Source organism: Rattus rattus, chromosome 1 (genome assembly GCF_011064425.1).
Source record: "Rattus rattus isolate New Zealand chromosome 1, Rrattus_CSIRO_v1, whole genome shotgun sequence".
NCBI classification, from domain to species: domain Eukaryota; kingdom Metazoa; phylum Chordata; class Mammalia; order Rodentia; family Muridae; genus Rattus; species Rattus rattus.
Window position 1 is genome coordinate 223,032,380 of NC_046154.1, and position 14,993 is coordinate 223,047,372.

Consider the following 14,993-nt stretch of genomic DNA (forward strand, 5'->3'; position numbering starts at 1 on the left):
GAATTCCCAATCTCTCCAATACTATTAACATGACATATATATATATATATATATATATATATATATATATATATATATTCAAATGATTTTTCAACATCCAATTAGATGGCCCTGTGTCTTTTCATTTGTTTGTTTAAGTTTGTTTAATTAGTTGGTTACAATGATGTATTTCAGACATTAAGCCATCCCTGCATTCCAGGGGTGAAGCTACTTGATCATGGTGAATGATTGCTTTGATGTGTTTTTGAATTGGGTTTAAATGCAAGAGTCAGTCTTAGCAGGACCAAGGGTTTCCCTTTCCACTGGTGCTATTACTAGGCAGTTCATTGATACCTATGAGATTGGAGCCCAGGGTCAGTCCATGTCTAGTCTTTGGGTAGTGGCTTAGTCCCTCAAAGCTCTGGTTGGTTGGCATTGTTGTCCATATGGGGTCTGGAGCCCCTTCAGGCTCGTTCAGTCCTTTCTCTGATTCCTTCAAAGGGAGTCCCATTCTCAGTTCAGTGCTTTGCTGCTGGCATTCAGCTATGTATATGCTGTATTCTGGCTGTGTCTCTCAGGAGAGATCTAGGTCCGGGTCCTGTATGCCTGCACTTCTGTGCTTCATCCATCTTGTCTAATTGGGTGGCTGTATATGAGTGGGCCACAAGTGGGGCAGGCTCTGAATGGGTGTTCCTTCTGCCTCAGTTTAATTTTTGCCTCCCTATTCCTGCCAAGGGTATTCTTGTTCCCCTTTTATAGAAGGAGTGAAGCATTAGCACTTGGATCAGCTGTCTTGAGTTTCATGTGTTCTGTGCATCTAGGGCAATTCAAGCATTTGGGCTAATAGACACTTATCAATGATTGCATACCATGTGTGTTTTTCTGTGATTGGGTTACCTCACTCAGGATGATATTTGCCAGTTCCCTCCATTTGCCTATGAAATTCATAAAGTCATTGTTTTTGATAGCTGAGTAATATTCCATTGTGTAGATGTAACACATTTTCTGTATCCATTCCTCTGTTGAAGGGCATCTGGGTTCTTTCCAGCTTCTGGCTATTATAAATAAGGCTGCTAAGAACATAGTGGAGCATGTGTCTTTTTTATATGTTGGGGCATCTTTTGGGTATATTCCCAAGAGTGGTATAGCTGGGTCCTCAGGTAGTTGAATGTCCAATTTTCTGAGCAACCTCCAGATTGATTTCCAGAATGGTTGTACCAGTCTGCAATCCCACCAACAATAGAGGAGTGTTCCTCTTTTTCCACATTCTGGCCAGCATTTTCTGTCACCTGAGTTTCTGATCTTAGCAATTCTCACTTGTGTGAGGTGAAATCTCAGGTTGTTTTGATTTGCATTTCCCTTATGACTAAAGATGTTGAACATTTCTTTAGGTGTTTCTCAATCATTCAGAATTCCTCAACTGTCAATGCTTTGTTTAGTTCTGAACTCCATTTTTAATAGGGTTATTTCTCCCTGTGGTCTAACTTCTTGAGTTCTTTGTATATTTTGGATATAGGCCTTCTATCTATTGTAGGATTGTAAAGATCTTTTCTGAATCTGTTGTTGCCCTTTTGTTCTAACCACAGTGTCCTTTGCCTTACAGAAGCTTTGCAGTTTTCTGTGATCCCATTTGTCGATTCTTTATCTTAGTGCATAAGCCATTGGTGTTTTGTTCAGGAAATTTTCTCCAGTGCCCATGGGTTCGAGATGCTTTCCCACTTTTTCATCTATTAGATGAGTATATCTGGTTTGATGTGGAGGTCCTTGATCCACTTGGACTTAAGCTTTGCTCAGGGTGATAAGCATGGATGGATCTGCATTCTTCTACATGTTGACCTCCAGTTGAACCAGCACCATTTGCTGAAAATGCTGTCTCTTTTTCCATTTGATGGTTTTGGCTCCTTTGTCAAAAATCAAGTGACCATAGATGTGTGGGTTCATTTCTGGGTCTTCAATTCTATTCCATTGGTCGATCTGTCTGTCTCTGTACCAATAACATGCATTTTTATCACTATGACTCTGCAGTACTGCTTGAGTTCAGGGATAGTGATTCCCCAAGAAGACCACTTATTGTTCAGGATAGTTTTAGCTATCCTGGGTTTTTTATTATTCCAGATGAATTTGCAAATTGTTCTGTCTAACTTTCTGAAGAATTTGATTGGTATTTTGATGGGGATTGTATTGTATCTGTAGATTGCTTTTGGTAAAAGGGCCATTTTTCCTATATTAATCCTGCCAATCCATGAGCATGGGAGATCTTTACATCTTCTGAGGTCTTCTTCAATGAAGAGGTCTTCTTCACCTGCAGAGGCTTGCAGTTCTTATTGTACAGATCTTTTACTTGCTTGATTAGAGTCACACCGAGGTATTTTATATTATTTGGGACTATTATGAAGGGTGTCGTTTCCCTAATTTCTTTCTCGGCTTGTTTCTCTTTTCTGTAAAGGAAGGATACTGATTTATTAGAGTTTTTTTATACCCAGCCACTTTGCTGTAGTTGTTTATCAGGTTCAGTAGTTCTCTGGTGGAACTTTTGGGATCACTGAAAAATACTATTATATCATCTGCTAATAATGATATTTTGACTTCTTCTTTTACCAATCTGTATCCCCTTGATCTCCTTTTGTTGTCTGATTGCTCTGGCTAGAACTTCAAGAACTATATTGAGTAAGTAGGGAGAGAGTGGGCAGCCTTGTCTAGTCCCTGATTTTAGTGGGATCGCTTCAAGATTCTTCCATTTAGTTTAATGTTAGCATCTGGTTTGCTATATATGGCTTTTACTATGTTTAGGTATGGGCCTTGAATTCCTATTCTTTCCAGGACTTTTATCATGAAGGGCTGTTGTATGTTGTCAAATGCTTTCTCAGCATCTAATGAAATGATCATGTGGTTTTATTCTTTCAGTTTGTTTATATAATGGATCACATTGTTGGTTTTCTGTATATTAAATCATCCCTGGGTTCCTGGGATGAAGCCTACTTGATCATGGTGGATGATTGTTTTGATGTGCTCTTGGATTCGGTTTGCCAGAATTTTATTGAGTATTTTGTGTCTATATTCATAAGGGAAATTGGTCTAAAGTTCTCTTTCTTTGTTGGGTCTTAGTGTGGTTTAGGTATAAGAGTAATTGTGGCTTCATAGAAGGAATTCGGTAGTGCTCCATCCATTTCAATTTTGTGGAATAATTTCCACAAATAATATTGGTATGAGGTCTTCTATGAAGGTCTGATAGCATTCTGCACTAAACCCGCCTGGACCTAAGCCCTTTTTGGTTGGAAAACCTTTAATGACTGCTTCTATTTCATTAGGAGTTATGTGGTTGTTTAATGTTTATTGGCCCCTAATTTAACATTGGTATATGGTATCTGTGTAGGAAATTGTCCATTTCCTGCAGATTTTCAAGTTTTGTTGAATATAGGCTTTTGAATATAGGCTTTTTTTTAACTTCCTCTGATTCTGTAGTTATGTCTCCCTTTTCATTTCTGATTTTGTTAATTTTTACACACTCTCTGTCCTCTTACTAGTCTAGCTAAGGGTTTATCTATCTTGTTGATTTTCTCAAAGAACCAACTTTTGGTTCTGTTTATTCTTTCTATGGTCCTTTTTGCTTCTACTTGGTTGATTTCACCTCTGAGTTTGATTATTTCCTGCCTTCTACTCTTCCTGGGTGTATTTGCTTCTTTTTGTTCTAGAGCTTTTAGGTGTGCTGTCAAGCTGCTGACATATGCTCTTTCCTGTTTCTTTCTGCAGGCACTCAGCGCTATGAGTTTTCTTCTTAGCACAGCTTTCATTGTGTCCCATGAGTTTGGGTATGTTGTACCTTCATTTTCATTAAATTCTAAGAAGTCTTTAATTTCTTTCTTTATTTCTTCCTTGACCAGGTTATCATTGAGTAGAGCATTGTTCAATTTCCACGTATATGTGGGCATTCTTCCCTTATTGTTATTGAAGACCAGCTTAATGCCGTGGTGGTCCGATAGCACGCATGGGATTATTTCTATCTTTCTGTACCTGTTGAGGCCCGTTTTTTGACCAATTATATGGTCAATTTTGGAGAAAGTACCATGAGGAGCTGAGAAGAATGTATATCCTTTTGCTTTAGAATAGAATGTTCTATAAATATCTGTTAAGTCCATTTGGTTCATGACTTCTCTTAGTCTGTCTATGTCTCTGTTTAATTTCTGTTTCCATGACCTGTCCATTGATGAGATTGGGGTGTTGAAATCGCCTACTATTATTGTGTGAGGTGCAATGTGTGTTTTGTTCATTAGTAGGGTTTCTTTTATGCATGTAGTTGCCCTTGTATTTGGATCATAGATATTTAAGATTAAGAGTTCATCTTGGTGGATTTTTCCTTTGATGAATATGAAGTGTACTTCTTTATGTTTTTTGATGGCTTTTAGTTGAAAATTGACTTTATTCGAAATTAGAATGGCTACTCCAGCTTGCTTCTTCCGACCATTTGCTGTGAAAATTGTTTTACAGCCTTTCACTCTGAGGTAGTGTCTGTCTTTGTCTCTGAGGTGTGTTTCCTCTAGGCAACAGAATGCAGGGTCCTCATTTCATATCCAATTTGTTAAACTATTTCTTTTTATTTGGGAGTTGAGACCATTGATGTTGAGAGATATTAAGGTATAGTGATTATTGCTCCCTGTTATGTTCATATTTGAATGTGAGGTTATGTTTGTGTGCTTTTCTTCTCTTTGTTTTGTTGCCAAGATGATTAGTTTCTTGCTTTTTCTAGGGTGTAGCTTGCCTCCTTATGTTGGGCTTTACCATTTATTATCCTTTGTAGCGCTGGATTTGTAGAAACATATTGTGTAAATGTGTTTTTCTCATGAAATATCTTGGTTTCTCCATCTATGTTAATTGAGAGTTTTGCAGGATACAGTAACCTGGGCTGGCATTTGTGTTCTCTTAGGGTCTGTATGACATCTGTTCATAGTCTCTGGCGAGAAGTCTGGAGTGATTCTGATAGATCTGCCTTTATATGTAACTTGACCTTCTTCCCTTACTGCTTTTAAAATTCTTTCTTTACTTTGTGCGTTTGGTGTTTTGACTATTATGTGACGGGAGGAATTTCTTTTCTGGTCCAATAAATTTGGAGTTTTGTAGGCTTCTTGTATGTTTATGGGCCTCTCTTTCTTTAGGTTAGGGAAGTATTCTTCTATGATTTTATTGAAGATATTACCTGGTCCTTTGAGCTGGAAGTCTTCACTCTCTTCTATACCTATTATCCTTAGGTTTGATCTTCTCATTGAGTCCTGGATTTCCTGTATGTTTTGTACAAGTAGCTTTTTCCATTTTACATTATCTTTGACAGTTGTGTCAATGATTTCTATGGAATCTTCTGCTCCTGAGATTCTCTCTTCTATCTCTTGTATTCTGTTAGTGATGCTTATATCTACAGCTCCTTGTCTCTTCCTTTGGTTTTCTATATCCAGGGTTGTTTCCCTGTGCTCTTTCTTGATTGCTTCTATTTTCCATTTTTAATTACTTCAACTGTTTGATTGTGTTTTCCTGGAATTCTTTCAGGGATTTTTTTTTTATTAACTTGAGTATTTCTTATTTACATTTCGAGTGTTATTCCATTTCCTAGTTTACTGGCCAACATCCCCCCAATCCCTCCACCTACCCTTATTTATGGGTGTTCCACTCCCCATTCTCCCCCCATTGCCGCTCTACCCCCAACAATCTAGTACACTGGGGTTCAGTCTTAGCAGGACACAGGGCTTCCCCTTTCACTGGTGATCTCACTAGGATATTCAATGCTACCTATGAGGTCAGAGTCCAGGGTCAGTCCATGTATACTCTTTAGGTAGTGGCTTAGTCCCTGGAAGCTCTGGTTGCTTGGCATTGTTGTACATATGGGGACTCAAGCCCCTTCAAGCTCTTCCAGTTCATTCTCTGATTCCTTCAACGGGGGTCCTATTCTCAGTTCAGTGGTTTGCTGCTGGCATTCGGCTCCGTATTTGCTGTATTCTGGCTGTGTCTCTCAGGATCGATCTACATCCGGCTCCTGTCGGTCTGCACTTCTTTGCTTCATCCATCTTGTCTAATTGGGTGGCTGTATATGTATGGGCCATATGTGGGGCAGGCTCTGAATGGATGTTCCTTCAGTTTCTGTTTTAATCTTTGCCTCTCTCTTCCCTGCCAAGGGTATTCTTGTTCCCCTTTTAAAGAAGGAGTGAAGCATTCACATTTTGATCATCTGTCTTGAGTTTCATGTGTTCTGTGCATCTAGGGTAATTCAAGCATTTGGGCAAATAGCCACTTATCAATGAGTGCATACCATGTGTGTTTTTCTGGGATTGGGTTACCTCACTCAGGATGATAATTTCCAGTTCCAACCATTTGCCGATGAATTTCATAAAGGCTTTGTTTTTGATAGCTGAGTAATATTCCATTGTGTAGATGTAACACATTTTCTGTATCCATTCCTCTGTTGAAGGGCATCTGCGTTCTTTCCAGCTTCTGGCTATTATAAATAAGGCTGCTAAGAACATAGTGGAGCATGTGTCTTTTTTATATGTTGGGGCGTCTTTTGGGTATATGCCCAAGAGAGGTATAGCTGGGTCCTCAGGTAGTTGAATGTCCAATTTTCTGAAGAACCTCCAGACTGATTTCCAGAATGGTTGTACCAGTCTGCAATCCCACCAGCATTTGAGGTATGTTCCTCTTTCTCCACATCCTCGCCAGCATTTGCTGTCACCTGAGTTTTTGATCTTAGCCATTCTCACTGATGTGAGGTGAAATCTCAGGGTTGTTTTGATTTGTCTTTCCCTTATGACTAAAGATGTTGAACATTTCTTTACGTGTTTCTCAGCCATTCGGCATTCCTCAACTGTAAATTCTTTGTTTAGCCCTGAACCCAAATTTTTAATAAGGTTATTTGTCTCCCTGCAGTCTAACTTCTTGAGTTCTTTGTATATTTTGAATATAAGGCCTCTATCTGTTGTAGGATTGGTAAAGATCTTTTCCCAATATGTTGGTTGCCCTTTTGTCCTAAGCACAGTGTCCTTTGCCTTACAGAAGCTTTGCAGTTTTGTGAGATCCCATTTCTCGATTCTTGATCTTAGAGCATAAGCCATTGGTGTTTTGTTCAGGAAATTTTTTCCAGTGCCCATGTGTTCGAGATGCTACCCTAGTTTTTCTTCAATTAGTTTGAGTGTATCTGGTTTGATGTGAAGGTCCTTGATCCACATGGACTTAAGCTTTGTACAGGGTGATAAGCATGGATGGATCTGCATTCTTCTACATGTTGACCTCCAGTCGAACCAGCACCAAATGCTGAAAATGCTGTCTCTTTTTCCATTTGATGGTTTTGGCTCATTTGTCAAAAATCAAGTGACCATAGGTGTGTGGGTTCATTTCTGGGTCTTCAATTCTGTTCCATTGGTCTATCTGTCTGTCTCTGTACCAATACCATGCAGTTTTTATCACTATTGCTATGTATTACTGCTTAAGTTCAGGAATAGTGATTCCCCCTGAAATCCTTTTATTGTTGAGGATAGTTTTAGCTCTCCTGGGTTTTTTGTTATTCCAGATGAATTTGCAAATTGTTCTGTCTAACTCTTTGAAGAAATGGACTGGTATTTTGATGGGGATTGCATTGAATCTGTAGATTGCTTTTGGTAAAATGGCCAATTTTTCTATATTAATCTGCCAATCCATGAGCATGGGAGATCTTTCCATCTTCTGAGGTCTTCTTCAATTTCTTTCTTCAGAGTCTTGGAGTTCTAATTGTACAGATCTTTTACTTGCATGGTTAAAGTCACACCGAGGTACTTTATATTATTTGGGTCTATTATGAAGGGTATCATTTCCCTAATTTCTTTCTCGGCTTGTTTCTCTTTTGTGTAGAGGAAGGCTACTGATTTATTTGAGTTAATTTTATACCCAGCCACTTTGCTGAAGTTGTTTATCAGCTTTAGTAGTTCTCTGGTGGAACTTTTGGGATCACTTAAATATACTATCATATCATCTGCAAATAGTGATATTTTGACAACTTTTCCAATCTGTAACCTCTTGAACTCCTTTTGTTGTCTGATTGCTCTGGCTAGAACTTCAAGAACTATATTGAGTAAGTAGGGAGAGAGTGGGCAGCCTTGTCTAGTCCCTGATTGTAGTGGGATTGCTTCAACTTTCTCTCCATTTAGTTTAATGTTAGCATCTGGTTTACTGTATATGGCTTTTACTATGTTTAGGTATGGGCCTTGAATTCCTATTCTTTCCAGGACTTTTATCATGAAGGGGTGTTGAATTTTGTCAAATACTTTCTTAGCATCTAATGAAATGATCATGTGGTTTTGTTCTTTCAGTTTCTTTATATAATGGATCAGGTTGATGCCTGGGATGAAGCCTACTTGATCATGGTGGATGATTGTTTTGATGTCCTCTTGGATTTGGTTTGCCAGAATTTTATTGCGTATTTTGCATCGATATTCATAAGGGAAATTGGTCTGAAGTTCTCTTTCTGTGTTGGGTCTTTGTGTGGTTTAGGTAAAAGAGTAATTGTGGCTTCATAGAAGGAATTTGGTAGTGCTCCATCTGATTCTATTTTGTGGAAAAGTTTGGATAGTATTGGTATGAGGTCTGCTATGAAGGTCTGATAGAATTCTGCACTAAACCCATCTGGAACTGGGCTCTTTTTGGTTGGGAGACCTTCAATGACTGCTTCTATTTCCTTAGGAGTTATGGGGTTGTTTGACTGGTTTATCTGTTCCTGATTTAACTTCGGTACTTGGTATCTGTCTAGGAAATTGTCCATTTCCTGCAGATTTTCAGGTTTTGTTGAATATAGACTTTTATAGTAAGATCTGATGATTTTTTTGAATTTCCACTGATTCTGTAGTTATGTCTCCCTTTTCATTCCTGATTTTGTTAATTTGGACACACTCTCTGTGTCCTCTCGTTAGTCTGGCTAAGGGTTTATCTATCTTATTTATTTTCTCAAATAACCAACTTTTGGTTCTGCTGATTCTTTCTATGCTACTTTTTGTGTCTACTTGGTTGATTTCAGCTCTGAGTTTGATTATTTCCTGCCTTCTACTCCTCCTGGGTGTATTTGCTTCTTTTTGTTCTAGAGCTTTTAGGTGTGCTGTCAAGCTGCTAATATATGCTCTTTCCTGTTTCTTTCTGCAGGCACTCAGAGCTATGAGTTTTCCTCTTAGGACAGCTTTCATTGTGTTCCATAAGTTTGGGTATGTTGTACCTTCATTTTCATTAAATTCTAAGAAGTCTTTAATTTCTTTCTTTATTTCTTCCTTGACTAGGTTATTGTTGAGTAGAGCATTGTTCAACTTCCACGTATATGTGGGCGTTTTTCCCTTATTGTTATTGAAGACCAACTTTAGGCCGTGGTGGTCTGATAGCACGCATGGGATTATTTCTATCTTTCTGTACCTGTTGAGGCCCATTTTTTGACCAATTATATGGTCAATTTTGGAGAAAGTACCATGAGGAGCTGAGAAGAATGTATATTCTTTTGCTGTAGGATAGAATGTTCTATAAATATCTGTTAACTCCATTTGGTTCATGACTTCTCTTAGTCTGTATATGTCTCTGTTTAATTTCTGTTTCCATGATCTGTTCATTGATGAGAGTGGGGTGTTGAAATCTCCTACTATTATTGTGTGAGGTGCAATGTGTGTTTTGAGCTTTAATAAGGTTTCTTTTACGTATGTAGGTGCCCTTGTATTTGGGGCATAGATATTTAGGATTGAGAGTTCATCTTGGTGGATTTTTCCTTTGCTGAATATGAAGTGTCCTTCCTTATCTTTTTTGATGACTTTTAGTTGAAAATGGACTTTATTTGATATTAGAATGGCTACTCCAGCTTGCTTCTTCTGACCATTTGCTTGGAAATTTGTTTTCCAGCCTTTCACCTGAGGTAGTGTCTGTCTTTGTCTCTGAGGTGTGTTTCCTGTAGGCAGCAGAATGCAGGGTCCTCATTGCGTATCCGGTTTGTTAATCTATGTCTTTTTATTGGGGAGTTGAGGCCATTGATGTTGAGAGATATTAAGGAATAGTGATTATTGCTTCCTGTTATATTCATATTTGGATATGAGGTTATGTTTGTGTGCTTTTCTTCTCTTTGTTTTGTTGCCAAGACGATTAGTTTCTTGCTTCTTCTAGGGTGTAACTTGCCTCCTTATGTTGGGCTTTACCATTTATTATCCTTTGTAGCGCTGGATTTGTAGAAAGATATTGTGTAAATTTGGTTTTGTCATGGCGTATCTTGGTTTCTCCATCTATGTTAATTGAGAGTTTTGCAGGATACAGTAACCTGGGCTGGCATTTGTGTTCTCTTAGGGTCTGTATGACATCTATCCAGGATCTTCTGGTCTTCATAATCTCTGGCGAAAAGTCTGGTGTGATTCTGATAGGTCTGCCTTTATATGTTACTTTACCTTTTTCCCTTACTGCTTTTAATATTCTTTCTTTGTTTTGTGCATTTGGTGTTTTGACTATTATGTGATGGGAGGAATTTCTTTTCTGGTCCAATCTATTTGGAGTTCTGTATGCTTCTTGTATGCTTATGGGTATCTCTTTCTTTAGGTTAGGGAAGTTTTCTTCTATGATTTTGTTGAAGATATTTACTGGTCCTTTGAGCTGGGAATCTTCACTCTCTTCTATACCTATTATCCTTAGGTTTGATCTTCTCATTGAGTCCTGGATTTCCTGTATGTTTTGGACCAGTAGCTTTTTCTGCTTTACATTATCTTTGACAGTTGAGTCGATGATTTCTATGGAATCTTCTGCTCCTGAGATTCTCTCTTCTATCTCTTGTATTCTGTTGGTGAAGCTTGTATCTATGGCTCCTTTTCTCTTCTTTTGGTTTTCTATATCCAGGGTTGTTTCCATGTGTTCTTTCTTGATTGCTTCTATTTCCATTTTTAATTCCTTCAACTGTTTGTTTGTGTTTTCCTGGAATTCTTTCAGGGATTTTTGTGATTCCTCTCTGTAGGCTTCTACTTGTTTATTTATGTTTTCCTGTGTTTCTCTAAGGGAGTTCTTCATGTCTTTCTTGAAGTCCTCCAGCATCATGATTAAATATGATTTTAAATCTAGATCTTGCTCTTCTGGTGTGTTTGGAAATTCAGTGTTTCCTTTGTTGGGAGAATTGGGCTCTGATGATGCCATGTAGTCTTGGTTTCTGTTGCTTGGGTTCCTGGGCTTGCCTCTCGCCATCATATTATCTGGTGTTACTTTGTTCTGCTATTTCTGACAGTGGCTAGAGTGTCCTATAGGCCTGTGTGTCAAGAGTGCTGTAGACCTCTTTTCCTGTTTTCTTTCAGCCAGTTATGGGAACAGAGTGTTCTGCCTTCAGGCGTGTAGTTTTCCTGTCCATTGGTCTTCATCTGTTCCTGTGGGCCTGTGTCCTGAGTTCACTGGGCAGGTCGCTTGGAGCAGTAAAGTTGGTCTTAATTGTGTTCCCACAGCTCAAGTTTACTCGTGGGGTGTTGCTTTTGAGCTCTCCGGGAGGGCAGCAATCAGAAGCGCCTGCACCACCTTTTCCTGGGGCCCCCAGGGTCCCAGATGGCGTTAGGTGTTTTCCTCTGAAGTCAGAATTGTGGGCAGAGTGTAGTCTCTTCTGGCTTCCCAGGTTTGTCTGCCTCTCTGAAGGTTTAGCTCTCCCTCCCACGGGATTTGGGTGCAGAAAACTGTTGATCCGGTCACTTCATGTCCCGGACGTGTCTGGAGTGCAGGGGACCTGCAGCTCCAGTGCCCCTATCTTCTGGTTCCCCGAAAGTATATTTTATTGGATATTAGAATGAGAATTCATGCTTATTCCTTGGAAAACATTTCTATCCAGCCACTTAATTTTGAGAAAGTGGCTATCTTTGTCATTGAGGTGCCTTTATAGTATGTAGCAAAATATTGGATCCTGCTTGTATATATCGTCTGTTAGCTTAAGCCTTTTCATAGAAGAAGTAATTCTATTTATGTTGAGAGATATTAAAGAAATAATTGTTAGTCCCTATTATGTTTGTTTTTATTGGTGGGATTGCATGTATGTGATTCTTTCCTTTTGGTTTATTGCGACGATCTCTCTCTCTCTCTCTCTCTCTCTCTCTCTCTCTCTCTCTCTCTCTCTCTGTCTGTCTGTCTCTCTCTGAGTATCATCCCAGTGATGGATTATTCCTTCTGTAGGTATCATTTGGGAGATAGATATTTTTTTAATTTTGGTTTTCTCATGGAATATTTCAGCTTCTCCATCTATGATGTTTGAAAGTTTTGGTTTCTTCTTGTTTGTACCTGTGCCTATGGAAGGATCCTATTCTGCACCTGCCTCACAAGCTTCCAACAACCAGAAACTACCCCTCCTAGGGATCAAATCCATTTGCAGACTCAAAACCACAACCCTATTGCTGATGCCACAAAGTGCTTGCTGAGAGAAATGGAGTATAGTTGTCCTCTTAGAACTTATTCCTGTATGTGACTAATACAGATAAAGATATCCACAGACAACCATTGGCCTGAAACTGGGACAACAATGGAAGAGCTAGGAGAAGGCTTGAATAAACTAAAGGAAATTCAAACCTCATAGGAAGAACAATATCAACTAAGTGGACTACCAAGACCTCCCAGAGACTATACATCAAACCAAAGAGTATACATGGAGAAATCCATGTCTCTAGCTACATAAGTGCATGGGATGGACTTATCTTTCATCAGTGTGAGGGGCAGGTCTTGCTTCTGTGTAAGCTTGATGGCCAGCATATAAGGATGTTTCAGTGCTGTGCCAGGAATTGGTGAATAAGTGGAAAAGCACCCTAATAGAGGAAAAATGAGATGGGGTGTTTGCAGAGGGGAATCCAGGAAGGGAGATATATTTTGAAATGGAAATGAATAATTATAATAATAAAAAATAAATAAAGACAGATGATTGTTAGTTCTTATTATGTTTATTGTAAGAGTTGATATTAGGTGCTTGTTTCTCTACTTTTGGGTTTATTTTGAGATGATTAATTTCTTGTTTTCATTAGTATCCTCTCCTTGCCATAGTGTTTTTCTTCTAGAATCCTCTGTATGACTAGGTTATTAGATATATATTATTTAAATTTGGTTTTGTCATGAAATATTTTGGTTTCACCAAGTCAGATGACTGAAAATTTTCTTAAGCATAGTAGCCTGAGAGGAATTTGTATTTTTATAGGTTCTGCATGACATCTGTCATGGATCTTCTGACTTTAATAGTCTCTATTGAGAATTCTCGTGTATCTCATGTAGGTCTGCCCTGATATGTTGCTTCTTGTTTTTCTACCTATAACTTACAATATTCTTTTTTGTTCTATGCATCTTGTGTATAGATTATTATGTGACAAGAGTATTTTCATTTCCAGTTGAGTCTATTTTGTTTTCTGTAGGCTTCTTGTAATTTATGGCCACATCTTACTTTAGATTGTGCAAGTTTTCCTCTATGATTTTGCTGAAGCTCTTTTCTGGTCCTTTGAGCTGGTAATCTTCACTCTCTTCCAATCCTATTATCCTTAAGTTTGGTCTTTTCATTGTTTCTTAGATTTCTTGGATGTTTTGGGTTAGCAGTTTTTATGCTTTGTATTTTTGTTTACTGCTATGTCAATATTTCCTATAGTATCTTATATGTCTGACATTCTCTGTTCTATCTCTTATACCAGTGATTGATGTTTGCATCAGCGGCTCCTGACCACTTTCCTAAGTTTTACATTCCCTCTATTTGTGATTTCTTTATTGTTTCTATTTCCATTTTTAGATCTCAGTTTGCTTTGTTCAAATTTGTCACCTCTTTAATTATGTTTTCCTGCATTTCTTTGTGAAAATTTTGTTTGTCTCCTCTTTAACCACTTGTAATTGTTTAACTGTGTTTTCCTGTGTTTCTTTAAGTGATTTATTTATATCCTCCTTTAAGGTCTATATTATTTTCATGACATTGGATTTTAGGTCACATCACACTTTTCTGCTGTGTAGAGGTATCCAGGGCTTGGTGTAGTGGGAAAGCTGGATTCTAATGGTGTCAAAGTATATTGGTTTCTGTTGTTTATGATCTTGTGCTTGCCTCTTGCCATCTGGTTATCCTAGAGTTTAGCTAATCTGAATATCTCTGTTTGGGACTTACTTCCTGTGTCTCACAGTTGCAGCAGATCTTGTAGGAGCTCTCTGGCCCCAGCTGCAGTAGATCTCCTCAGAGATTCATAGATTGCTATGCTGACTGCGGCCATCTCCTAGAAGACCTGCAAACATATGAGGAAGGACCAGGCAAGCTTATCTGCTCTGGAGCAGGTGGTAACAAGAAAGGAAGTTACATATGCACAGAGAGAAATGGCCCTGTTGCTGCTTGGCTGCACAGGGCTCACAATACTGTGATTATTTAGATTATTTGGGAGGGTGTCAAACATGTTCCCATGGTTGCAGTGGATCTGATTGGAGAGACTTGTGGCACTGATAGAGAGGGGCAAACAGGCCAATTTGCCTCAGAGCAGGTGCAACCCAGAACAGAAATTCAGAGAGATGGGGGTCCTGTCTGCTTGGATTCTTGGGGTCACAGATGCTGCAGTGTTGTGGGAAGGTCTTATGTACTGCCCCAAATGCAGCAGATCAACTGAAAGTTCTGCAGATTTAAAGTGTTGAGGAGGGTGAAGACAAGGCTATCTGCACCAGAGCATGTGCATTACTAAAGAGCTTTTAAAGTCATTTTTACAGATTCCTCAATCTAAAATTTACCATGGTATTGATGAGATCTTACTGGCCAATTCGAAAGATGTTACCATAGAAAAAAATATTTGATGATATAAAGATTATTTTGTTTTGCCAAGAATTACAAATATCTCATGAAAACAATACAAGGAGGGGATTCTGTTAATTACATAGAGTAAAAGAAATGAAAATCCTCTATTGAATACAACACACATCACTTTCTATATTTGGTTTTGAAAACATATAGCAAATATAATGATCAAATACATCAGCTATAATAGGAAATGAGGTATCAGCTTCAGAATTTCATAAATAACATCATGATAAGAACAAAA

At 38.5% G+C, this 14,993-nt stretch overlaps 1 protein-coding gene across 2 annotated transcripts in view; it reads right to left on the reverse strand.

Annotated features, from left to right (window-relative positions):
* The window catches only part of Csmd3 (CUB and Sushi multiple domains 3), a 1,591,133-nt gene that overhangs the window by 1,094,832 nt on the left and 481,308 nt on the right, over window positions 1–14,993 (reverse strand). The gene's annotated exons all lie outside the window — the stretch shown is intronic.